The sequence below is a fragment of the Ischnura elegans genome, chromosome 1, assembly GCF_921293095.1.
Source record: "Ischnura elegans chromosome 1, ioIscEleg1.1, whole genome shotgun sequence".
In the NCBI taxonomy this organism is placed as follows: domain Eukaryota; kingdom Metazoa; phylum Arthropoda; class Insecta; order Odonata; family Coenagrionidae; genus Ischnura; species Ischnura elegans.
Genome location: NC_060246.1, coordinates 156,906,336 through 156,933,440, shown reverse-complemented (window position 1 = coordinate 156,933,440; position 27,105 = coordinate 156,906,336). Strand labels below are relative to the sequence as shown.

The 27,105-nt window shown below is 37.1% G+C and overlaps 1 long non-coding RNA gene across 2 annotated transcripts; it reads left to right on the top strand.

Moving 5' to 3' along the window:
* The first annotated feature begins 4,394 nt into the window (after positions 1-4,394).
* Positions 4,395-24,687, top strand: LOC124172598. 2 transcript variants are annotated; one of them, XR_006868206.1, is made up of 4 exons: positions 4,395-4,485; positions 4,605-4,664; positions 4,818-4,981; positions 23,222-24,687. It is a non-coding gene; the product is annotated as an uncharacterized LOC124172598 (long non-coding RNA). The 2 variants fall into 2 exon arrangements; XR_006868207.1 differs by having other exon boundaries at positions 4,422-4,519.
* Positions 24,688-27,105: the final 2,418 nt, after the last annotated feature.

Here is a 27,105-nt window from a genome sequence, read left to right as displayed (position 1 = left end):
GTAAGTTGAGGTGGTATTAAATAGTTGATGAGCGTAAAAAGAATTCTGAATCATTAGAATTGCGCATTTCACCATACAGGTGTCAGTGTAATCGAAAGTTCGATTCGATTATTATACCAAATAAGTAAATTGGCATAACTTGATAAGTATTTTCGTTACACCAACGAAATTTGGTAAATGAGTACATCTTGGTATTTCTCATGAAGTACACTGGGAATACGTACTGTTTGTAGTCTCACATTCGATATATATCGAATCTGCGTTTTCCAAAAATATATCGAATTGCAATAATACTTAGGATTTAACATCCACAGGCATAGTTGACAAGGTAATAGATAGTGTACGACCATAGAATGAAATTCTAATCAATAGCTATGCGCATTTTACTGTACAGGTGTCAGAATAATCGAATGTTCGATTCGATTATTATAACAAATACGAATATTGACATAACTTGATAAGTATTAGAGGTAGTTGAATGAAATTTGGTAAATGAGTACATATTGGTATTCCTCATAATGTACAGGGAAAATATGTTTCCTATGTAGTCTCACATTCGATATATATCGAATCTGCCTTTCCTTAAAATATATCGAATTGCTATAACACATAGAATTTAGCATCCACGGTCATAGTTGAGAAGGTAGTAGATAGTGTACGACCATAGAATGAAATTCTAATCAATAGTTATGAGCATTTTACTGTGCAGATGTCAGTATAATCGAAAGTTCGATTCGATTATTTTACCAAATACGTAAATTGCCATAACGTAATAAGTATTACTCTTAGAGCAATGTAATTTGGTGAATTGATACATCATGGTATTACACATAATGTGTTTTGTAAATATGTTTACTATGTAGTCTCATATTCGATATATATCGAATCTGCGTTTTCTTAAAATATATCGAATCGCTATAATACATTGGATTTAACATCCACGGGCAAAGTTGAGGGGGAATATTATAGTGTAAGACCACAGAAGGAAATTTGAATCAGTAGCATTGCGAATTTTACTGTACAGGTGTCAGTATATTCGAAATTTCGATTCGATTATTACATTAAATACGAATATTGACATAACATGATAAGTTTTTGAGGTAGATGAATGATATTTGGTAAATGAGTACATATTAGTATTCCTCATAATGCAAAGGGGAAATATATTCTGTATGCTGTCTCAAATTCGATATATATCGAATCTGCTTTTACCTAAAATATATCGAATTGCCATACCACATAGAATTTAGCATCCACGGGCAACGTTGTGAAGGTAATAGATAGTGGATGACCATATAATTAAATGCTTATCTATAGCTGTGAGTATTTTACTGTAAAGATGTCAGTTTAATCGAAACTTCGATTTGATTATTATTAGAAATACGAATATTAATATTACTTAATAAGTATTTGAGGTTGATGAATGTAATTTGGATTATGGGTACATATTGGTATTCGTCATAATGCGCAGCGGAAATACGTTTTTTATGTAGTCTCACATTCGATATATATGGAATCTGCGTTTCCTTAAAATGTATCGAATTGCTATATGACGTAGAATTTAGCATCCACGGGCATGGTTGAGAAGGTAATAGATAGTGGATGAATATAATGAATAGAAATGGGTAACATAATAAAATTATGAATAGATTTTCGTATTTTTCAAAACAGATGTCACTTTTTTAAAGTTCGATTCGATTACTGTAGAAAATATTCAAAATGACATATCTGCATAACTATTTCAGTTAGACCAATGAAATTTGAAGTGTGTGTGTACATTAGTATTCCTCTTACTTCCCAGTAGAAATTAATGAAGAGAATGGACTACCTTTAGATTTATATCGCATATGTGTTTTCATACAATATGTCGAATTGCTTTAACATTACGTGGTGAAATTGTCGAACTTTTTACCAACTTAAGAACCCAGGACTAGGCTACAATTGACACCTCCATATCTTCTACCCTTTACACACCCGCTTGAAGAATTCAAGCACCCAATCGACTCGTAGACGTTTGAAACATTAGCACCTGAGTACCTATATGAAATGATTCGGTAATAGTAGATCAAAGTCATACAAATGGGCGAAGTGTTGAATTTTCAAGTAGGCGAAACGGGTAATCCTATCGAAAGTATCGAATTGTTTATGAAATTTATAAGCCCAAATCACTAAAATACATCATGCAAATGTAAAAAAATGCATGGAATGTTAGAACTCTCGCAGCTTATTCGAAACAAAATTTAAATCTTTGAAAAATGAAAATTTATTCATTAGTTCATAGAACGAGAAACCTAAAACAATAAAAATTGATTCAAATCGATTGAAAAATTATCATTTAGTAGCGCATAATATTACGCATGTTTAGAAAATTTTCAACGATACTGACAGTATATTATGAAAGTTATAAATTATTGAATGATAGCATGCCAAAAAAGCGAAGTCATTTATTTTATCATCCGGTCGCTGGGATTTTTTAATTAAATGCTCTCCGCGCCTGAGCGGCAAACAATTATGTAAGTTGCTCGAATCGAATTTCAAGGAAGCTGTAGATACAGTCCGGGACATAAAATGAACCATCTTTGTGCGGCGAATCTTTTTTTAAAAAATCCAATTTCAGCATTATTGGCATTCGGATATTTATGAAAAATTTTGCTATCGATCATACTTAAATTATACATATGATATTATTTCCAGTTGTGACTTTTACTTTACTGTGTACCTAACTCGAGGCATTTTGCGTTGAGAATAAAAACAGATTTTGGTATTTTTGAATTTTCTCTCTTCCCGATAAATTTTTCTCGATTTTATAATTAAAGACAAGGCACGGTCTCAGGCGTTACTTTGTGGAATTGCTTCATCATAGAATAAAATAAAATTACTCTGCTCTATTCCAGTACCTGATGATAGCATTAGATGCTGAAACCCGGGCCGTGCTACTTAAAATAAAGTGTGGAATAGAACAAAGTAATTTTATTTTATTCTATGATAAAGATAAGGCAGTAATCGATCATTTTCACTAGGGATGCTTTTAACAAGAGATGTTTAAAAATCATAATAATAGAGAGAGAGCTAGGCATGTAGAACTAGGCACTTAAATTTTATTACCACCAGTAGGAAATAAAATTACTACAGAATATAAATTTGAAATGCAGTGGAAACCAACATTATTTTTGCATTTCGTACTGGTAAAAGTTAAAACTATAGTTATACATAGTATATAGAGTCTGAGCGGTCAGTTTTCGGGAGGGAGCCCCGCTCTAATGGCCGAGGAGTGAGTCCAGCAGGGAAAGGGTTGCAGATTGCCTACCTTAGGCGGGCCACACCCAACTCAGGACTACCTGAGACCAGTCCCGACCAGTCCAGTCCAACCGTAGCCACCGGGCTACGGTCCAACTCGCCGACCCTGCCTACGCGATGTCGTCCTTCCTGTCGCTCGGCTCCTGGTCGCTCGGCGTAAGCGACAACACCAAAGCTAGCCCGTGTGCTCCTATGTTACATGGTAAAACGTGAAGGAAAAGGTCTTCAAACCGAAATTATATCTTTTAAAGTCTGATTTGAACACTGATACATATTTGCACAATTGAAAATCTATGTTCTGTGATATAGATGCGTGGATAACCATGAAATAGGCCCCCGAACACGATATTTTCTGCTTCATTGCATCCCGTCTGCTAGGTTGCCAACATATCAATCAACGAAGTCAATGAAGTATAAACTCTTCAGAATGACGCAAGAGTTTATAATGATCTCAACAGCTCATCAGCGAATTTCAGCGTCCTGAGCCGTAAGCACGATTCAGGGGGATATATGATGCTATAAAATAGCGTAAGACTAGAGATGATTTGTACTGTATTTCATCAACATAGGTTATAAAAGATTATTCGAAGTCCGTGCCTGAGACATAGCCCCAGATAATCCACCTTAATTAACCAAATTTCTCTTAGGGTAATTGTTTTTCGTTCGTATGGTTCGTACACAGTGTATGTTTAGACTATGGTTCTTATATAATATTTCGCTATATTACTTAGCCTTCTCCATTCTGAAAAGTAAAGGGGCTGCCAATAGTCATATTTCCTTCAAAAACCTTTTTAAATAGTTTATTGAGCATACACAGCGAAAATTTTATGCAGTTTGCTCTTTAGTGGCGTCAAAAAAGGTGTTGACACTGCTATAACGACAATGCGGAGACGAAAGCGGTGTTTGAATTTCGCTCTTCCGAGAGTCACGTGATCACGTATTTGTTCTATAACCGATATTTTCACAAAGTTAAGCATTAATAATTAAGCATTGTAATAATTAATTCACGCAAATCATTTTTATTTTGACCTATTTCGAAAAATTGATTAACATATATTTTCGAGTCAAATGGCCAATTAAATAACAGGAAGTAAACGGTCACGAGGTGGAAACTGGTGGAAACGTTGGGAGCAGTCGGAGCATACGACTCGTGACTAGTCTTTAGTGGTTAAAAGGAACAATTTGGAGGTGAATAAGAGTGACGAATTAAGTCGCGTTGCTGGTGAATTGCCTTCTCACTATTGTAAATTTTAAGTTGGTTTGTGATTTGATCACTCGTGTAATTTTGATGAAAATTTTTATTTCAGGCTGGTACTTCCGGTGTACAATATCACGAGGTTGTACTTTCTTATGGACCACGCCAGAGGGTAAGTACATTCTGATTGCATTTGTGTTTTCACCAGCCTTTCGATCCCTTGGAAAGATTTGGCTTGCCATGAGAAACATGGGCTTGCATTGTAATAATTTATAATTATTTTGGGTCAATTTGTAAAGGTAAAATGCATGTCACTTTTTCACAGTGGACAATTTTACTGAACCGAGAGGGATCTGGGATTGGAGGAAGTGAAAAGTTGGGGAGTGTGAAGATTTTGGGTTTCATAAATTGGGACCAGACAATTGTGATCGTTAACATCGGTAAATGTCCAGAAAACAACCCCCACCGGAGATGATGATCCCGAAAAAGGTACGTAACATATTTTGTTGATGAGATAAAATTTGACATTTTTAAGATGTGTTAAGGTGTAAGTTGCAGTTTATGTTTGGGAATTGTATGTGATATAAGTCACCATTATCGACTTTTTTCAATTTATAATTATATTTGGAATTACTTATGCGGGAAAGACCATATCATCAACTCAATTTATCATTTATTTTACGAATCATGTCAACTCGTTAGGTATTGAATGTATTAGTTATAGTCATGTTACCGAGTTATCAGTGGCGTAGTCAGGAATTTTGTTCGGGATGGGGTGCTAACCCAGGGGGGAAAATTTTTGAAAAAACAAGGTTGAAGGTTTAGGATAAGGGCGTACCCAGGATCAAAGCGAGGGGGTAGGGCAAGCCATGATTGTTCAAGTTATACATAAGATTTAAGCATTTTAAAGGTGAATGAAATCGACTTTTTAATGAAACTGTAACAGCTCTGTATTAGTTTTAAAATATGCTTGAAAAAATATTTTCCTTAAGACATATGCGAATTTTGCTTCTAGGGGAGGGGGGGGGGCAGCTGACCCCTCCTGCCCCTTGCTGGGTACTCCCATGTATTATGCCTAACTTTGTGGTTTTTCGGTGGAGCAGCAATGTCATTCTCATCTTCAATGCTGCCCTGGCTGGTACCTACCTCAGCGTTGTCCCCAATATCTGCATCACCTTAACATACTTTGAGTTCATCGTCAGTTAATACATTGTCCATTTATTATTATGAAATTCCAAATAGACTTAAGGGTTTACAACTAATTTTAAAAAAATTTCATAATCGAAAAAGCTTCATTTTTCAAATAAATATTTTGTAAATTCATGATTTTTCAATTGTTGTCAATTTTCAATTTTTCAATGGTTTTCAATTGTTTAGTGATGCAAAGTAAGTGTGCTTTTATATTTAGGGGCTGAAGGGGGAATGCAGATCCCTCCCCCTTGCTATGCCACTGTGGTTGATTTTGCAATTATTCTGTTGTCGGTGTATCATTACTCTGGCCATTTCATTTTTTGGCCGTTGCTGAAGGATTTCATGGTGCAAGAATTAAGTGGTCAGCAATTCCTAACCCAAATTATCACGTTTCAGGAATTGATTACTCTAAACTTTCATTTGATTGATTCCTTTTATGACACACTTATTCGATAGTGTTGTTTCATGTCTGGGTGAAATATTGGGTGACGGTATAGTTTTATCGAATCGCCGATTTTCGTAGGATCTTCACAAAAAATTGTATACATAACTTATTTCACATTCTAAACAATCCTAGGGGTGGGCAAAAGTGCTTTGAGTACAAATAAAAATTTAATAATTCATCACTTATCTTGGTGTCGGATGGGTAACTTATACATTGTAGGAGCCATCATAGATGAGAAAAGACGATAGAAAACTAAACTTGCTAAGGTGAACAAATTAGTTTGTATCAGAGGGTTTTGATATAATTTTGAGGGATGAATTAATGTTTTTAATACAAAAACCATGCCTCGACCCGCCCTGGCATAATCCGACCCACCCACATAATTTTGCTAATGCCATCATAAGCCCGTCTGTCGGAGTCAGTCGACACATAAATTAGAAAGAAGCTGCACCTACGGCTTCCGCCGTGCACTACCTGACCCACCCCTCCGGTCCTACGACTGAACACTAGGAATAAGCCATTCATTCGCTTGGATTTTACAGAATGTAGAGAGGAAAATTTGCATGCTTTACAAGGCACATAATGCCCCGTCTATACCCAAACACAACAGTTTGTTTTCGATCGTCTTTTCTCATCTATGATGGCTCCTGCAACGTATAAGTTACCCATCCGACACAAAGATAAGTAATGAATTAGTAAATTTTTATTTGTACTCTAAGCGCTTTTGCCCTCCACTAGGATTGTTTAGAATGTGTAATAAGTTATGCATACTAATTTTGGTGAAGATCCGACAAAAATTGGCGATTTGATAAAACCATACAGTTGCCAAATATTGGAATGGTTATGTGATCACTTAAATTTATGCTCAGTGTCTTTGACTTTGATTATATAATTAAATTGCATTACAGCAGTGACTGTTGAGATAGTCATAAAGGTATTCTTTTGCCTAACTGCTCTTTTAAGGGCCCTTGGGGTGAGTAGTGTGATAATAGTTTCCAGAATTCCTCCACGCGTTTTGATATTGGATGACAACAGTTAGGCCGAAAAACCACTCGAGCTAACTCAGGTCAGCAGTTCTAACCTGAAAATACTGGTGAGATTGCAAAGATTATAATATGCCCACCTATAAATCTATAATGTTGATCATTGAATTTCTTACACAGCATCACATTGGTTTTCTGACCAATAAAATTCTGTGCCCTGGCATAGGATTTTTTCCTTGCTGGTTGGTTTATATCTCTTCATTAAAAAATAGCAATCAAGTTCTACCTATCACTATTGGAGCTTGGTATGCATTTATTATATCTAAAGTCCCATTAATGAAGATCATGAAATTTTTCATCCACAGATGAATTTCTTTTCTAAATATGTATGTACATGGTTGTCTGAATTTTTTTATGAAGTTATTAAGAAATAGAACTTGCAAATCATATTTTTAGGTCCATTCTCTATTGGATATTTTCAATTAAAAATATTCAATTGAACCGTTCAATTGAATATTTTCAATTAAAAATATTCAATTGAACCGTTCAATTAAAATTTGTTTCATTTGTCATTATTCAATTAAAATTTGTTTCATTTGTCATTATTCAATTAAAAAATCTTCAATCGAATTTTTTTCAATTGTAAAATTTTCCTGCTGAGGCTGCAGAAATGTTGTATTAGAGAGCGGTGTCGCAGTTGATAGTATTTTTCATAACCTCTCTTTGATGGTGATGCTATAACATTGACAACATTATTTATTATCTCTTTATCAAGTGGCTGGATTAGAGAAGCATAGTTCCGTGGAAAGAAAGACACTATAACATTCTTCTTGATGAAAGTTTCTCCAGGACAATGAGCAGGGCAATTGTCCAGCAATAATGAAATTTGTGGAATTTTCTGGCATTCCAAGAGCCATGAAATTTTTTCAAACCTCTTTAACAAAATTATTATGGAACCATTCCTTTAATAGTTCTTGCATTGTCTATGCTGCCCTATTTGCTCTGTAAATCACTGGGACTGTTGTGTCCTGTTTAATATGTGTGGTTTTGCACATGCCTATGACCATGAGCTTACATTTATGGCTCCTGGCAGCGTTGGAACAGGCTGCGATGGTGACTCTTTCTGTTGGTGCTTTGGCTTTGCTTGCTGTCTTCTCATCATGGGAAGAACAGTAATCTTGTCCATGTTATAAATTTGATCTGGTGAAAGTATATCTTCATCCACCAACTTGGTTAACTCATTGATGTACTCCTCTGCTGCATCTGCTTACGGTTTATTTCCAGTATCCTTCAGATATGGAATGCGTTGGTGATATGGATTTCTGTTGCCACCCAGTTGTTAGTAGTTAGGTGAAGTGATTTGCATTTGCTTGTGGGAACATTAAAGTTTTCTCATTATTATTCCTCAGGAAACTGGAGCACCTTCACTTTGTCACTGCTGGAACCATTCGTACACCAACTTGTCCACTTCATTGCTACTCGGCCCCCATATGGTTCTTCTTTTGGAAATTCTGGCCAAGGACTCAGACTCTGCAACAACTGCAAAAGTTTTTCCTCTCTGTCCCATTATGTCATAAATGGTTGATTCTCCGACACCATACTCCTCACGAAGCTTTCTAACATTAACACCTCAATCCAATTTTTGCAATAACTCCACTTTTTGTTTAATGGAGAGAGCTCTTTCTCTTGGATACAGTCACTGCTTCCATGACTTACAGAGATGAAGCAATTGCAGCTGAAGAAATGTCTTGGAAGCGGCACGTTGATTATTGCTGCTGCAAAATGTGCTCATGTAAATTAAAGACGCAGGTAGAATTCCTCTTCCTTATGGTTGGAGCTGATTGAATTAAAAGAGTCTAAATTTGTAAGATAATAAACAGTTATCTCTCATTTTTAATCAATTTGAAAATATTCTTGGGTGGATTTTAAGTTATTTTCGGCACTTCCATCCATCTGTTAAAGTCCGGAAAGTTGGAGGAATATATATGCATCGTTAGTTACTGCTGTGTATTCAGTTGTACGAAATCACAACGTCTACATATCCCAATTCACAAAATGAAATATTTTACAGAAGAAAACTGTAAATCAATCACTGAAAGGGGCATTTAACCTCTTAAAAATAAATAAACTCTGCAAAAATCTTCTGTTATACAGATTACCGGCTGTAGTATAGTAATAGTAATCACTGGCTTCTCCATCAGGAATTTCGATGATTAAAGCTGGGCTAACTCAAAATGGTCGACAAAATTTGGTAGCTTCGGCTGGTTGCAGTTGGATTCTGACCATTGGGAAGCATGGTCTCTTGTTTTCCTCTTCATCCTCAGTGGGTACCGATGCAGTCGAGTCTGGAACTTACAACATGGGAGCATTTCCCAGCTCACACCTTATTCTTTTCACATGCCCTGATAAAGGAATCTTAAAGAGTCCAATGGTTTTGAGTCGGATGAGTCCCACAATAGGGTGGTTTCCTTCATCAAAGAAAACGAAAGGCATTGATTGCGATTCGTTACCCACCATTAGTGTATTCATAATACACTAATTATTTGGTTTTTGAAATACCGGTTTAGACGAATGGCAAGGGTCAAATTTTATCCTCATTTGAAAAAGGCCAGATTGGCACCCATGCGATTCCACTCCACGTGACGTCACAGGGACCTAGTTTCTACACGAGAGGATAGGAGTTATACATCGTCTGAGGTTACCAATGTATGCATGAGGCACAGAGCTCAGGGAAACATGTCTTAATAATCACCTATTAAAACTGGCTAAGGTCGGAAAGTTTTCTTCATTTGATAAGGTACATATTTATAAACCTTTTTTAAGCCAAGCGCTACCAGCCAGCAAGGTACTCAGCTACCCGCTAGCATCCTGCGTCCTATCAGCGCTCAGAGCCTCGATCAAGGTCACCTCACAAGGTGGGAGGGGGAACCAGAAATGTGTCGCACGGACTTTTTCCCATCATTCCTACTTACGCATCGCGTTTTCGCGCGCTTGAAATTTTTCAGTTTCCATTTAATCGCGAAAAATAGATATCGCCATTTAAAAATGTAAAAGCGTGAAATACGTACTCCAGGAGTAATAATCTTTCGATTTAGGCAATAAAAAAATAATAGGAAACCACCCTATTCATTGGAGTCCACTGGTGAAATATTACTCCAATGCTTCATTTTCAGTGCTTATGTCACTCACTTTCACTAGCCGTGTAGGCCTAATCATTTCAATTTGCTGCCTCTTTTTTTATGTCTAGCTTCACTCATGATGCCAATTTCAGTTCTTTTTAGAGGGCAATGGAGAAACAGAGTTGTGGATACAAAGTTAGGAGAATATGAAGCTAGGGCTGACTGTGCTGAAAATACTAACGGCCACAAGGGAACCAGAATGCTAAGATAGTAATCTCGGTTCTTTAGAGGTACGGAATTGTCTAACCCAAGGTACCCATTCATATGCCCAGCATTGTTGAGGCTGTTTGTTTGTTTCAATAAGTTTCAATTTGTACTTTACATGACATTACTGACAGCATGCAGACTCGTTGTTGGTCTTGAAACTCCCTCTTTAAATCGCTGCCCTCCATTTTTACAGTTTTTCCTGTATTTCCTCTCTGGTCTTTCCCCCCAACACCATGAAGTCTGCAAACAGCATTGACTGTGAGGATTGCTCCCTTACGTTCTCTCTGAGGACATCCAAAATAAGGCTAAACGGAAAAGGACTGAGCGTAGATCCCTTGTGTACTGTCACAGGAAATTGCTCATTCTCACAATTCATCTAACCCGGATGTGTGTTCCCTCATCAATGTCCATTTCTATCCTAACTTACTTCTCAGTCACTCCCTTCTTCCTCATAAACCACCATTATACAGTAAAACCTCTATGTAGTGAACCTCTTTACATTGTAAAGCTCCATACTTCTTACCACCCCTACGGTCCTGTCTGATTTACATGTAAATTTATAGGCAAACCTCTATGTAGTGAACCTCTTTATCTTGTAAAACCTACACTTATCATACCAAGGAGACACCCTCGAGATGGCCAAACTACCTCCACAAATCGTACCAAGACAACTAGAGGTCATTAATGCAGCCACGATTACATACATGTAATGACATTTTTGGTGATAAATGTTTCATGCTTATTTTTTTTTCTTATACACCTTTAACATGCTGTAATTTTCACATTAACCATTAACCATTTTGTTCCATATGAGAGCATGCCCAACAGTAAATAAGAAAAAAGGTATCCAACTATCTTAATAATTTTAAGTGACTGTTGAATTAAGAGAGCTCACATTATTTTCTCTTGAATCATGGTAAAAATCACACAATAGCGCTCGCTTTCTGCAATTATTAAATAAATATACGATGATGAATATATGTTCAGTAATGCAGGCATGTTTGTTGAACGCGTAAGTATAATGGTTTAAAAGACAGTAGTTCCTTTCATTTCCAAAGGATATGAAAAAATGGACCTATAACTAAAACCTCTCTATAGTGGACCTCCATTTGCCCAAATTTTGGTCCCCTCCATTACTACGTATAGAGGTTTTACTGTATTTTCGTAGGGATTGTGTCATTTCCCTTTTCCAAATCTTTAAAGATGAGGTGCAGGTCTTTTATGTTCTGGAACCTTTTACTATATTGCTTTCCTTCCATCGCTTATAGTAATAGTGCTACAATTCTTGAAAAATGAAAATTGAAATATGGTTGTCAATGTTTTAGCTTCTCTGAAAGCTGCATTGTATATCAAGCATAACTTAGTGGTTTTTCGGTGGAACAGCTGTGTCATTCTCATCTTCGTTGCTATCTTGGCTGGTCCCTACTCCAATGTTGTCCCTGATATCTGCATCACTTTAGCATACTTTGGCATCATCATCAGTAGATACATAGTCCATTTTTATGATGAAATTCCAAATAGAGTTAGGTGATCGCCAAAGTCATTGTCGTTTGTCCCCAAGGGCGGATTCAGGATTTTTTTCTGGGAGGGGCACCAGAATCGGACAGGTAAACGGTTTTCTCATATTTGGGATTAAAAACTACAAGCAACAATTTAGTTAAGAAATACAGGCATCCCCCGAGTTACGTATGTCTCGACTTACGTAAATCCGTACTTACGTAAGCGATAGCCGTATTTCAAATGTTTACGTTAATTTTCGAATGCGAGCGCGAAGAAGTAGATATTCGCTCGTACAACCTATGGTAGAAAAAATATCGAATAGTTATAGAGTTTTTTACGTGCTAAAAATAACAAAGTGACCCATTTTTGTCATTCCTCGAAGGAAATTTCATTAATTTCTGTAGAAAAATCGCTTATAAATCCCAAGTCAGCAATCAACGTGAAAATTTGCAGTTCTAGCGATGGATGTGGTGGCGTATGTGGTTGCGCTCATTCCTGTACGATACAACTTGTTATACAGCAATCTCTGAAGCTCCAACGCAAAGGTTCGACTTACGTAAATTTCGACTTACGCATAGTCTGCCGGAACACATCTCTTACGTAACTCGGGGGATGCCTGTATACTCTCAATTTTATTATAAAAGGTATTAGTATGGAAATATTTACAATTTTTATATTAAATATGAACTTCATTAATATTTGTATTAAAAATCTTGTCTATCTTCTAAGCATCTAGGGAGGGGGGCACATACCACCGTGACCCCCTACATCTGCCTATGTTTGCCCCAGCCATTCCTCTTTCCTCTACAAAAATGCATCATCCATGTCCTCAATGTTAAATTCAAATCAAAATTGCAAAAATTTATAGAAAGCAATTAAAAATAAGCCCAGTTATGTGCTCTACAACATAATGACCTCGCAAATGTCAGAATAGGGTAGTTTCCTTCATCAAAGAAAACGAAAGGCACTGATTGAGATTCGTTACCCACCATTAGTGTATTCATAATATACAAATTATTTGGTTTTAGATATCCCTGTTTAGACGAATTTCAGTGGTCTATTTTAACCTCATTTGAAAAAGGCCAGAATGGCACCCGTGCGAGGCCACTACACGTGACGTCACAGGGACCTAGTTTCTACACGAGAGGATAGGAGTTTCACGTCGTCTGCATGCATGAGGCACAGAGCTCAGGGAAACATTTGTTATTAATAATCTATTAAAATTACCTATGGTCAGAAAGTTTTCTTCGCTTGGTAAGGTATTAATAGTCCTTATTTAAGCCAAGCGCTACCTGCCAGCAAGGTGCTCTGCGCTACCGCCATGCTCTGCTTTTCTTTGACTTCGGAATTTCTTTGCGCATGCATGCATTGCGCATAAAAATGAATAACGAAATTTGTATGCCGGTTGTATTGTTATATTATAATACATATGCCGTTACAGATTCTCTCGCACTGTCTTGTTTTGAAGGCTGTAAGTGTTGTACTCTCGTTGTAACTTGTGTTTCAATTGAGTACCTTCAATTAATATTGACGTGAAAAGTTAACTTCACTAAATACTTAGGTTATTCATGCCAAGCTCAATGGCCTCGGAGTCTGGCTTTGTTAGAGAAGGTTCGGACAATTTACCGAAAGTCGATATGGCCATGGTGGTGGAGATCATCAAAGTAATTTTTCAATGTGAACCAACCTCCTCTCCGTGTTTGAATATTCGTTTTACTTCCACTTCGTCGATAATTAACCTTAAAATGGTCTCTACAGCAATGAAAGCGAGTATTTTTATTGTGGGTTGTATAATCCCTTCTGACTGCTTCAAACCACAAAAGTCTCTTCTTCTCACTCAGTGGAACCGTGACGAATGATTTTCCGCTAGTTTTAAGCATTGTAGTATGACATTTTGCACAAAACACACTTTATGTGTAGATTTTTTGCTGGCATCCATGCTACCACGGACATTCAAGTAATTCAGCAGATGCTGTGAATCACTGGATGTAAGGACTTTGGGGAGGAGGTTGTTCAGTGTAGAGGAGTGCCTAGGTAAGGCATTGCATTATTGTTTCAATCATGATATAAGCCTTTGTATTCAATCATTATTAATTACGATGCGGATCCGAGGCGGCTAGAGCCATGTGAATTTCTTTTGCCAGTCGTAATAAATTACTAATTATTGTATGAAAACTATTTGGAGTCACATCGTGAAGGTATTATGACCCAACAGTTAATATTTACATTATTGTAACTCAACACCGGTGTCGTAATACAAGTCGATATTTCTGTTTTTCCTTTGAAAGAAGGGAATATGCCTCTAGCCCTACCCCCAAATCTTGTCAGAATGCTGCTAAGAATTTTTAATGAATTTAATACATTTCGACATAATATCCATCCTGCGTAATATTTTGCTATGATTAAAATACAATAAATTTCCTCTAATTAATTGTTCTTCTCATTATATTCACTTCTGTATGTACCATAACCAATCGTTAACAATGCTATTACATTTTTTATATTGAAGTAGACGTGCACCACTTTTGTCAATGCATTTAAAAATCTTGGAAGATCCATTACAAAGCAGTTATCTCAGATACTGTGTATTTGGAGTGCAGGTTAAACTTTTTGTTGAGTTTTTATTTGAGAAATAGTTTTTGCTCGAAGTGTTGAAGGTATCCTCTCAGATGGTGCGTCGTCTGCATGCACACCAAGCAGCCTGCATCGAAGCGGGCGCGGTACTCTCGTACCAAGGTCACCTACTGCTGACGTCACACGGCGATTACCCATCATTCATACTTACCCGTTGTGTTTTTGCATGCTTGAAAATTTTCTCTTTTCATTTAATCGCGAAAAATACTTATCGTCATTAATAAATCTAAAACTGTGAAATACATACTCCAGGAGTAAAAATCTTTCGATTAAGGCAATTAAAAAAAAAATTGGAAACCACCCTATTACATGCAATGGTTGAACTTTGCTCGTGACATTAGGTGGAAGCAAAAGAATGTGAACGTTATAGATTTTATTTTATTTCCATACTACTGAAAACAGCCCTATACGGCCTTTTACATCTGGGTTATTCACATGTTAACAGTTTTAACTTGCACAAACAACCATGCCCTGGATAGGGGTAATATACTCAGGTGGGACTCGAACCCACGACCTCCTGTTTGGCAGGTGAGGACTTCACCCTGCCGCCACAGAGGCCGGCAAAATTTTCTAAATTTTTATGCTAACTACAGTAGAATCCTGATTTAAGGTTTTTCAGGGGGGACAAAATTTAAAACACTAAATGCGGAAAAACACTAAATGAGGACCTGCCATTTTTTTCAGGTTTTAGGGTCTGTAATGATTGGAATGGCTTTTTATGAATAAAAAATATTATCTCAAGTAACTACAAGGTGCTGAATGCAGCAAAAAATTCTTTAATGAAATGTTCTCTGCCCTATGAAGGTTGGATAATACTTTTCAGGAATCAGCTAAAAAAATGGGTAGTAAAAATAAGTAATGAGAGGATGACAATTGTTTTAATGAAATATTTTAAGAAAATTCCAATAAACATCAACTTAAAAGCATTCCCACTCGGATTATTATTATGGACATTAGTAATTCCATTTTTATGCATATTTCAGAGGTCTCGATGAAATTTAGAATTTTTTCAGTAAAAGTGACATGTAGGTGACTATAGCATCTCTAATATAATAAGAAAAGGTGTAGGTAGGTACTCGAAAAATCATGAGGAATGAGTGAAATAAAGGGACAGCAGAAGATCGCTAATCCCGAATTCTCAACTACCGAATATTTAGTAAAAGGGAGGTTTTCTGGAATTTTGCCAACTTAACGTTTTCTGTTGCCTCGGCGAAACAAGGGATTTATGAGCCTTTAAAAAGCCTCCTATGAGCACATTTTGGATTTCGAGGTCATCCAAAAAAGTAGAATCTTATTTCTAGTATGCGTACAAATCGATGGTGATTCAACTCGATGATAACACCAGATTCGTTGTCATATATCCGCGGCCTTATGCCGGTCGAATGGAGCCGGGAGAAGTTGCTTACGCGGCGCGCTGATCACCTTGACTCCGACTCGCCTCGTTTCTCGGTAGCTTTTAATACAATTTGGTTGGACCTTGAATAACGATTAGCTAAACTCTGTTAAGTGACAAGGTTTAATCTTCAACAGAACTGGATTTCATCCGAAAAATTGTTAGTGTCTCTGGAGTTTGGCAATTTCGTCAGGGTTATGATGTCGAAGTCAACCACCAAGGGATACCTGCCGGATTTTCGTATTTTTCCGCGCTCATCTATTCTACCGTGAGTATGCGGTGATTTTTTCCAGCATGAGCGATTTATTTAGAGTCATGGACCGTGATAGTTCGTCAAAACTCCGATTGTCATTCTCTTTTGACATTAATTAGCACCAGATAAATATTTTTGAATCGACAGCGATATCAACCAGCTGCATGTCGATAAATTGGCTCCTGGATATCTAAATTACGATGTAAAATAATGTTGTTCCTTATGGAAAGAATGCTCTCACTCACGATCATGACAGGAGAAACACTTCCTCGGTTCTTTCGCTGTTCCTCCGTGGAAACTGACCTTGGAATGGATTACAGAAAGAATCTTCTAGTGAACTGCGCAATTGATATTGGGCCTCCTCTTTTGGAAAGAGAAAGTAGCCGACTGAAAAAATATTGGGCTAATAATCGACTGCCCGTAGGTAGTAGAGTTGAAAGGGGCATAAGCCATCAATTGAAAACATTACGAGAAAACCATTATTGTAGCGGCCCTCGGAGGATAACTCGTGTCATCAGTCGTCACGTCTCATCGAAGTCAAGTTCAAGAAGTGAAGGATAAGGTAGTTCGAGGTTATTAAGGGATGACTTTGCTCCATTAGATCGGATCTGATACAAAAAGTGCCTGGTGTTTGGATCAGAAGGGGAGCGAAACATTACGAGAAGACAAATCACCTAGCTTGCGAGTTGAAGGTCGCAGCGCTGCGCTCGCGGAAGAAAGCGGTTGAAGAAGCGTTCCCCGGTAGATTCTATCGACTCTTGGTAAACTTTCATGAGACTTTTCTTGTTGATGAGCATAAATTCGAAGATTTGGTTGAACCGTCATGAAAAAACGTTAAATCGGGCAAAAAAATCTTGAGCGGGACAAATTTTTACGACCATAAATGCGGAAAAACGCAAAATGCGGAAACACAAAATACGGATAATTTTTACATTGTCCTAATAGGGAATGAATCGGGACCCAAAAAAATAAACGCTAAATGCGGAAAAACGATAAATGCGAAGACGTTAAATCCGGATCCGACTGTATCATTACGCAGCACGAGGAAGATATTTCTTTTATCCTTGTATTTGTGTCTGTAGTTGAATTACAGTTTTTTTAAATCTCTCTTTACATCCAATTATTCTTTTTGAAGTCAGCAAGCAAGGTTTTCTTGACAAAATATTTTTGTAAAGCACCAAGGCTTTTCTTGCTTCTTTGTTGAAATAGGTTTTATTTCATCAGTCCCTTTTAGGCTAACTGTGACTCTTTGCTTGCTCATCCTCCTCCATCTATGGTATTGCTCTCCCTTCAGTGCCATAGGAGGAGGTTGTTTCTGGGAGAACGGAGGAGCAAATACCCCTGTCTCACCTTAACTATATATAGGCCTCTAATCTAGGGAAGGCACCTTTACAAGTTCAAGTTAAGACTAGCGTGATAGGTTTCACCAAGGACCAGGCCTGAGACATTGTGAATATTGTTATTTTATTCCAGAAGTTCTTTAAGTTTTCCTCTTAATTGGATAGCATTCTCAGAAGACCAATATGCTAATTCCTTTTCATTGATGCAATTGACACCTTTGTCCATTGGTTGAAGTATGCTTGTGATGCTGGGGGTTAACAAATTGTTGATTATTAGAACATATCTGTCTTAAATTGGATGGGAAAGGGCATTGTCCATCAGTAGCAATGCTTTTGGAGGATGTTGAAGTTGTTTCGGGTTTCCCACCAGATGAGGTTCTCCATCTCTGCCGATATTGCGATGGCCATGTTGTCCATCATCGTCAGGTCTTGATGACGATGGACAACACGGCCATCAACACGTCAGAAGAGATGGAGAACCTCATCCGGTGGGAAACCTGAAACAACTTCAACATCATCATATGCCAGGAAAACCTCGGATCTTTCTTCAATGCTTTCGGGGGTACAACAGACTTTATCCAGGCGCGAATTACCAGTGTTGCTGATTGTCCGTGCATGAGTTTCACACTCCTTCAATTTTTTCTGTGATCTTTATGAAAAATAAAATTGGATGCCAAAGCACCAGGATAATGGCATTTTAATACAAGACTTGAGCGGGCTTATTATTAGCATTAGATTTACCTCCATTAAGCGGATTATTTTATTTACTTGCTGGAAAAGAATGTTTCAAGTTTACTTGGATGTCTGCTGTAGTAGTACAGAAGGCAATGAGCAGTGGGAAAAAACTTTTGATTAATTTAAGAAGATTATTCAATGGTTAACTAAAACCTGAAGGAAAGTTACCACTGAACTGGAAAATTGCAAGCGTTACACCGGAATTCAAAAAGGGTAATAGATATTACCGTGGCAACTATCGTCAAATCTCATTAAAATTGATTATAGGCAAGATACAAAATATTGTCGTTAGCAATATCATGACTTTCTTGGATCTTAACTTCCTTCATGGCTATCAGCCCAGCTTCCAAAGAAGTAGATCATTCAAAACATAGCCCGTGGTCTTTGTTCACGATTTTCTCAAATCTGGTGAATCGAAAAGACGAGTTGATGCATTGCTTCCAGATTTTAAGGAAGCTTTTGACATGGTACATCACAATGAATTATAAAAATTATAGTCGTGCAGATTAAACGACACAGTGGTAAGCTGGATACGCAACTTTCTGAACTATCATAGACAAAAATTAGTTCTCGACAAAATAACATAGCTCTAATGTATTTAAAGTGACATCAGGTGTTCCACAAGAAAGCGTAATCAGTCCCCTTTTGTTAATTATAAACATTAATGACCTCAGCTCCTTAATTAACAGTAAAATTCGGCATTTTACGACATCATCTATAGATGATAGATATAGGCGATAGATCGGAAAATTAATGATCACTCTGACTGTGAAAATCTATCATCGGATTTAAGCTCCGTTCATTTGTGGAGCCAGGAGGGGGGACTCGAACCTAATCTGAGGAAATTGGCAGTGCATTTTTTTTGCAGAGTTTGTCTAACTGTAATCATATTGATGCTGTTGATGGTATTAATGTAAAGTGAAGTACCTGGGAGTTATGATAAATTTGAACCTCTCATGGGGAACATACATAAGGAATATTTGCGGCATAGCCCTGAAGAAGTTAAGATCCATCAAGCATATTGTGGGAAGATTTTTGGATGAGAAAGTAAAAGGGAGGTGCTATTTTGCACTGGTATGACCACACCTTGAATATATAGTGAGCTAATGGGATCCGGTGCAGGAAGACTTAATCCATGAACTGAATAAAATACAAAGGAAAGCTGCACTATTTGTCAAAAAAATGCTATGGGTGTTCAGATTGTGTTACGTACCTAGATGTTAAGCGAATTAAGATGGGAGCCGCAAGAGACACAAAGGTTGTGCGCTAGGCTTAGATTGCTTGAACAAGAACATTGAGAAGAAATCTAGGAGTGACACAAAGAACATGAGTTTAGAGCCCCAATATATTTCCAGGTCTGACAAAAGTGATGAATTATGAGAAATGTTTTGCTGAACATATTGATATTAGAATTCGTTTTTCCCCCAAACCATACAGGACTTAAATAAATGGTAGTCTTAAACGCAGGCCGTAATTTAGAATTAAAGATGTATGTCCAACTCCTTGTTGTGGCGAAGATTGAGCCGCATTGCCAATCTCACAGCTGTCATATATCAGGCTCGAAATGTTAACTCAATGAATTCCGTACCGAAGTTATTTCAAATCTTCTACTACCCAGGTGGACATTTATGCATTTTTCGGAGTTCGTGCTTCTAAGAATCATTACTAAACTATTATAATTATTTAATACTGGAGAGTATGGTTGATAAATTATCACTTAATTGGTGTGCATGACTGAACTTAACTGCAACATATACACACTTACTTGAATGCCCAGCTGAACCTTTACTTGGTCAATACTCGGCAATTCACAAATAAAATTCTTGTGTGTATCAGTTTGCCTGTGATCCAGAAGTTGAAGATTCTAAGATTTAATGACTAATGATGAAAATGTTAAGGAAGAAAGCAAGTTATTTTCACCTTTAAGTAAATTTGAGATTCCAGCCAAAAAATGGCACCATCTGTGATTCACATATTTATCCAGAAGGTACAAGTTTACCCCAAAGTGTCATTAATCTCGTCAATAATTATAATTTAATTTTAGCAATTAAAAATTAATAACGAACACTAGCATGAACTAAGTTTTTCCACGAGACATAATGCAATGTCCACTCCTCAAAATGTGCTAATCATTTTTTCAGTGATTAAGATCTGCTGTAGTTTGAAGTGTCAATGATACTGGAAATTCAGGCATGTTGACCAATGACATTATTATTGATCAATTGAAGCGTTGACATGGGAAAGGTAGCAATTTGCAAAAAATCGAAATTTGACCTAATCCAATCCTGTCAATCAAAATGTCAATGGTATGGTTAAGGTAGATAGTCAATTGGGTGGTTTCCTATTATTTTTTTAAATTGCCTAAATCAAAATATTATTACTCCTGGAGTACATAATTCACACGTTTAGATTTCTAAATGTGTATATATCTATTTTTCGCAATTAAATGAAATGTGAAAAGAGCACGAAACGTGACGGCTAAGTATGAATGCTGGGAATAGTCCGTTTGACGTGGCTGCTGCTGTATGAGGCCACCTGGGTGTGAAGCTATGAATGCCGCTACGATGCAGGCTGCTTGCTACCGAGCATGGCAGTAGCATAGAGTACCCTGCTAGCAGGTAGTGCTTAGCTTAAATAATGATTATTAATACCTATCGAGCAAAGGAAACTTTCCGCCCTTAGGCAATTTTAATAGGTGATCATTAAGAGATGTTTCCCTGAGCTCTGTACCTCATGCATGCTTTGGTAATCTCAGACTATGTAAAACTCTTATCTACTCGTATAGAAACTAGGTCCCTATGACGTCACGTGGAGTGGCATCGTATGGGTGCCAATCTGGCCTTTTTCAAATGCAGTTAAAATTGACCATTGCCATTCGTCTAACCTGAAACTTCTAAAACCAAATAATTTGTATATTATGAATACATTAATGGTGGGTAATGAATCGCAATCAATACCTATCGTTTTCTTTGATGAAGGATACCCTATTGGTACAATATATCAGTTGCTATGATTTATGAAATTTGTACACTAATATAAACTTCTCACTGTTGGCAAACCTCTTTCTTTTGTCTCCTGTTAAATATACTGTTAGTGACTTACTACCTTTCCCATGACAACGCTGAAATTATACTTACTAGTACTTAGTACTTAATATAGGTTGGTAATAATTTATATCTCAATCGTGTGAGTTTCCTTACATCTGTAGGGGCTTTTGAAATGTCTACCTTTAGGAAGGGCATAAAATAACTTTGGTATAGAGGCCTTTGAAATTGCCGCAGTATCAAGGCAAAGCATGAAGCATGTGGTTTTCAATTAACCTGTGAGAAATATGAAATTGAAAATATTTTATTTTTCTGTTGAATTTCCCATGCGATGCTTAACCCTTTTGTGGGCTACAATAGCTGGCAAGAATTTGCATGTGAGAAACATCAAATGTCGGCACTAGATGACTTGGATTTTTCAATGCAAATGAGCGGATGTTGGCTAAAGCTGGCACAGGGAAACTGACAGCTGAGGTAGCAATGGTTGGAAGCCTTCAGGCCCTGCCTGAGACCCAGCTATGCGAGACCTCAGGGCCTCTCCTTGTCAATTGGCCCTGATCATTTATGATCCTCCTCACTGTAGAAATCGTCGTGAAGTTGTATTATTGTCAGTGGATTTTGTGAAGAAAGATCTGGTTGCATTCTCCATTTTTTATATTGTGAAATGAATTCTTTGTTTTTGCAAGTGTTGACAATTTTTATTTGAAAATGTAGTGTTGCTAATAACAAACTTTTAGAGGTAGTCTTAGTACCTTGTGTTTTCTAAATTTGTTATTATTGATGCTAGAAATCTGCTTAAAATTCCACAATGCTTGAAAAATCTTAGTTATTCTAAAGAAAGTGTAAATTATAGAAATTCAAAAGCAATATTTGGATTGAAAAAGCCCTGGTAATGCAATAAGTTATAAATATAAGGCAAAAAAGATATAAATGTAAGACATTTCAAGCTTGATGTTAAAAATTCTTCAACATCAAGCTTGAAATGACACAAAGTGTTGAAACCATGGTCGGTCATTAAGTGTTGAATTAAATAGTGTGGAAATTACCATTTGTGTTTTTATCATGGAAATGTTGCCAATCTTGACCTCTCCACTGCTGTCCATGCCTCCCTGCTCCATATGCTCCTATAAATTAACATGCTCCATACATCTAATAATTGCATCTAATGATTGCTTTCATACTTCTATGTTGGCATTCTCGGCTGGTGAGGAGATTTTTCTTTTTATAGAAAGCCCACTTCATTGATGATATTTGATTTCTTTGTTTCTTTCTTTACTGGTTACCTGACTTCTTAGGTAGCTAAACTCCTTCACATCTTTAAGCTTGTTTTTTCATAGTCTAATATTGGTCCTGGTCTGCTTTCTGCTGTGTAAGTGTTCTTTAAATTCACTGTCAGCCTGAATCTCTCGTCTAATTATATTGATTTTCAGTGTATGTAATGCCATTGTCCGTTCCAAATTTATCAGTCTTCACAAAATTTAATTCCACAGGATAGAGGGATTTTAAGAAGTTTACTCACCCGCTTTTTGAGCTGGGATTTTAAGCTTTGAAATTGTGATTATTTCAGTGTTCCTAGCAAGAACTTGACTAGTAATGAGATTTTTACTCTTAAAAAATTTTTTAATGTTGCATCCTCAATTTTATTTGCTAAACCATATGTTACATCCTCTAAATTCAGGTCAGGATAAATGAAAAATAATCAACTCACAACTTTTCAATTTGTGGCCATGTTGTAACTGTTCTCTTTGCTGAGTAAACAGTTGATTTTGCAGGATCAATTCTTGGCTTAAACTAATGAATTCATTCTCCTCATTTTTTTTTTCAGGTGCAGTTGGTCATTATCCCTGGGATGCTATATGATGAAATGGTATATTTTATCTGCTCTGGGAACATAAGCCCTAAAGCACCTTATGAAAAATAACGTCAATAATGGTGAGCTTAGAAAAAAATCACAAACAGGAAATAAGAAATTACAAAGTTGTCTCACTGAAATAAGTAAGAGGAAGGAGTGCTTTTCCCATTAACCCCTCCCGAATATTCCATACCAATGCCTATTATTCAATAGCCTTTCCCCTTCGAAAGAAAAGAATACCTATGCCCTTACCCCCCCCTTTTCTCTCCACAATGCTGGGACTATTTATCCTACCCTTTCCACGTTCCTTCGGGATTCCTCTCCTCATGGACTCCCTATCCCCTTACCAAATATTGCGTTTCTGATGGAACATGGACCAGTGATCTGCCGATCTTCAAGTAGCATAACTGGTTAGGCACTCACACAGAGGAAGTACAAAAATTCCTGCAATCAGTAATCTGGTTTTCAACTTATCCCTCATTCACATACCTCTTTACAAATATGAGTATAGGACCATCCCCGCCGTGTATACAGTCAGCTCTTGTGAGGCTTACCGTGGCCAAAACAGTCCATATTGCTTGGAAATGAGATTATTTCAGGAAGTTAAAATATATTAAAAAATTGACAGGTTTCAAAAATTTTTTTAAATGAAAAATATCTGGTAGCTGTTTTTAAGTTATTTTAATTCAAAATCATTCTGTATAAAATATTTTTCTAAAGTCTTGTGCCTCAACCTTTTCCTAATTTCTTTGCTGGCTGCTTGCTCAACCTACTGTAGTATCTATAGAAAAAAATCAACATCCAAGCTCCATCACCCTAGGGAGGGGGGAAGTGGTACGGGTAGAGGATTTGGGATGTGTAAGTTGGGTGTCAGGAAGATCAACAAAAAGGGAGGGTAAACAAAGGTTTTGGAAAGAAAGATCTATCGGATTGGGGGAGTGAAGAAGAGTGCTGGAGTAAAGTTCATGGTTACAGTTGGAAGTGCCCTTTCGTTACAAGGCGCGTGAAAAATTATTTTTTGGTTTCCATTTTGCTCTTCTCTATCGCTGCTTCCACCATGGAGTCCAACTTGCTTAAATGGCAACTAAATTGGGAGTCCATATTGTCCACCTGATTGTCAAAATTTCTTAATGTTCGGAGGGCTGCGTAAAATTCATTTTTATGTGGTGGAATTTTTTCCTCTTTCATCTTTGTCATCACTGCTGTCATGACTGCACTCTCTCTCATGAATTTAGTTCAAGTCCATACGGTAGGATTCAGTACTTTCAGAAAAAAAAAGCCAGACACAAAATCGTCACATCCCTGTTAACTTTGGCAATAGAGGAGCCATTATGCCCTCATTATGGGCTCAAGTATTAACAATGATACCATCGGTGATATCCTTTCTACCTCTCCCCACTTCTTGTCATTTACAATCACAGTTTTTTACCTGTCCTTTTCCCCTCACCAAAACGTATCGTTGTCTCTGAAGTAGAACTTAAAAATGCTAAATATTTCATGTATCATTGAGTGACTTAACCCTTGTAGTGTGGTGGGCCGATATACATATTGGCTTTTGCTGCTCGTGCAAAAAGTGCCGTGGGCTGATATATCGGCTCATACGTGGTGCATTATTTTATTTGCTAACACCTGTCACATTGCTATAACTCATTTCAGTAAATATAAAAATATTTTGTCAATATAAACCAGTTTAACCTCGTCAATTAAAAAAACCGCTTATGTATATGTAATTAAATACCGTTGTATTGTTATTTTATTTTGTAATGGCTACATTTTATCAAAATACTATCCGCATTTCTTTCCAGTACTACAGGAAGAAGGATTGCATTAAGAGGGTTAATTTTCTTCCTGTTATTTCCATGTGTTGATTCGAAAGTTTGTCATGAGGCAGCTTATTAATCTGTAAGAGCGTAGAAATTTAAGGAATTTTATGGACTTTCAATGTTTTCTTGGTATGATTCAATGTCAAAGGGTTTAAGGTGGTGTGTAAGAAATACTCTGCGTGATCTTCCTCGCATGTCAAACTATGAAGTATTGTCAACGTGATGTTTACGAGTAGTCACGTAAATAGGGGAATTGTGTCAGCTGCGATATTTTTGCTGAACCTCTACTACCTACTGAATTTCTACCTCCCCTCAATTCCTACCGTAAGTTTTTAGGCGAACCATTTCCCTCCGTAGTTGCACCATCATTTACGATTTCACACTTCAAAGCACCACGGTCAGAAGCACTGTTTTTTTTTGCTGCTTTCTCCAGAATAACTTAGTGTGTAAAAAAAGGCAAGATACTCGAGTTTGAGGAGCTCTAGCATCTAAACAAAGCAATCGATTTCAATGCAATAAAAAGCATACGAAAGAGAATTTAGTTCTACGTTATATCATGTACTTTAAAAATTCTTCGGCTAAATAGTATTTCCTGTACTTAATTTTTTCTCGAAAAAGTACCAGTTTTTTGTGAGTAAAATCAAGGTGCCCAACTTTGAGTGCTTGGCATTCCCGCAGTTTTTGTTGCTATAACTTGCAATTTTGATATATAGAAGCCACATCTATTACTAGCAGTTTGCCGAAAACAAATTGTTTATACCACAAAAATTAACGGAGTTGTTGTAAACAATGCAAACCTCTGCTAACTTCGAAACTAGTGAGTCAATTGAAAATTGATTGGTACTGTTGTCTTCCGTAAAATGTTAGTAATGCAAGCACATATGAATTGTATATTAAATATCAATAATAACGTCAATAACACTTATTATTTATCTAGATGTTTCTATGCGCGTACCGGCAGCTCCGTCGTGGGAGGGGGAGGCGAAAAGAGGCCCGTGGTTGCCACCGACTCAGCAGAGGGAGCGCTTCCTTTAAATGAACGACTCGCACGATGAAAGTATCGTTGTTGCACCCTTTAGGTAAACTTAAGGTCAGGTTGGGCTGAGCATTTCATCAAAATGCTTTTCTACGACGTAAATTCTAAGCCATAATAGCGTAAATTTTATCGGATGGTGAAAAAACTATTTGAGTCAATTCCCATCAGCATTTCTCATGTGGGCTTTGGACCACCAAAGGCTGCTTCAAAAGTGATTTTAGTGGTTAATTACCACACGTCAGTTACTATTCTATTATTTATTTACATACATACACTATCATTGCGCTCAGAAATATTCCAAACCATTCAATTGGAATCCTCATAAGATTGAATTTCGTCATCTGTTTGATCGATGTCTGTTTGATCAGAGTCAGAATCTAAATTGATCACTACTCGATCACTCTATGTGAATTCTTCCACTAAATGGTCTTTTTCCCAATACTTGTTCTCGATATCTTGTACATGTGCCACACATTTTGCCCAAAACTCTGGTGTCACTGATTTCAAAGCGTCCAAACACAATTGATGGGGGACGTTCACACTAATCCCCTTCTCAGCTGCATTAGCTAAATTAACCCTGGCTATTTTATTTTTGACAAATGCCCATATAAGTTCGATTGCGTTTAACTTGCAATGAGCAACTGGTGTCCAAATTAACTGAACATAACTCCTCAATTATTTGAGAATAGTCTCTAACTTTCGGACTGTAGGAACAAAATATGGTCAGGCATGATTAATCAATGCGGATTTCGTAAGTGTCTCAAACTTCTCACTATCGTCAGGCAGCGGGCAATTTTTCCTTGTCAACCACTCAATTATATCAGCCTTCTTCCAAGCCATCGATGGATTTCTGGTCTCGGGGTCGATCATCGTGTGGTAAGGTGCTTGGTCGATAACAATTGCTGATTTCGGCGGTAGCAGCAAAACAATTGATCGAAACCATTCCTCGAAATGCTTGGCATTCATTTTGGAATGGTAATCATCTCCACCCTTACGGC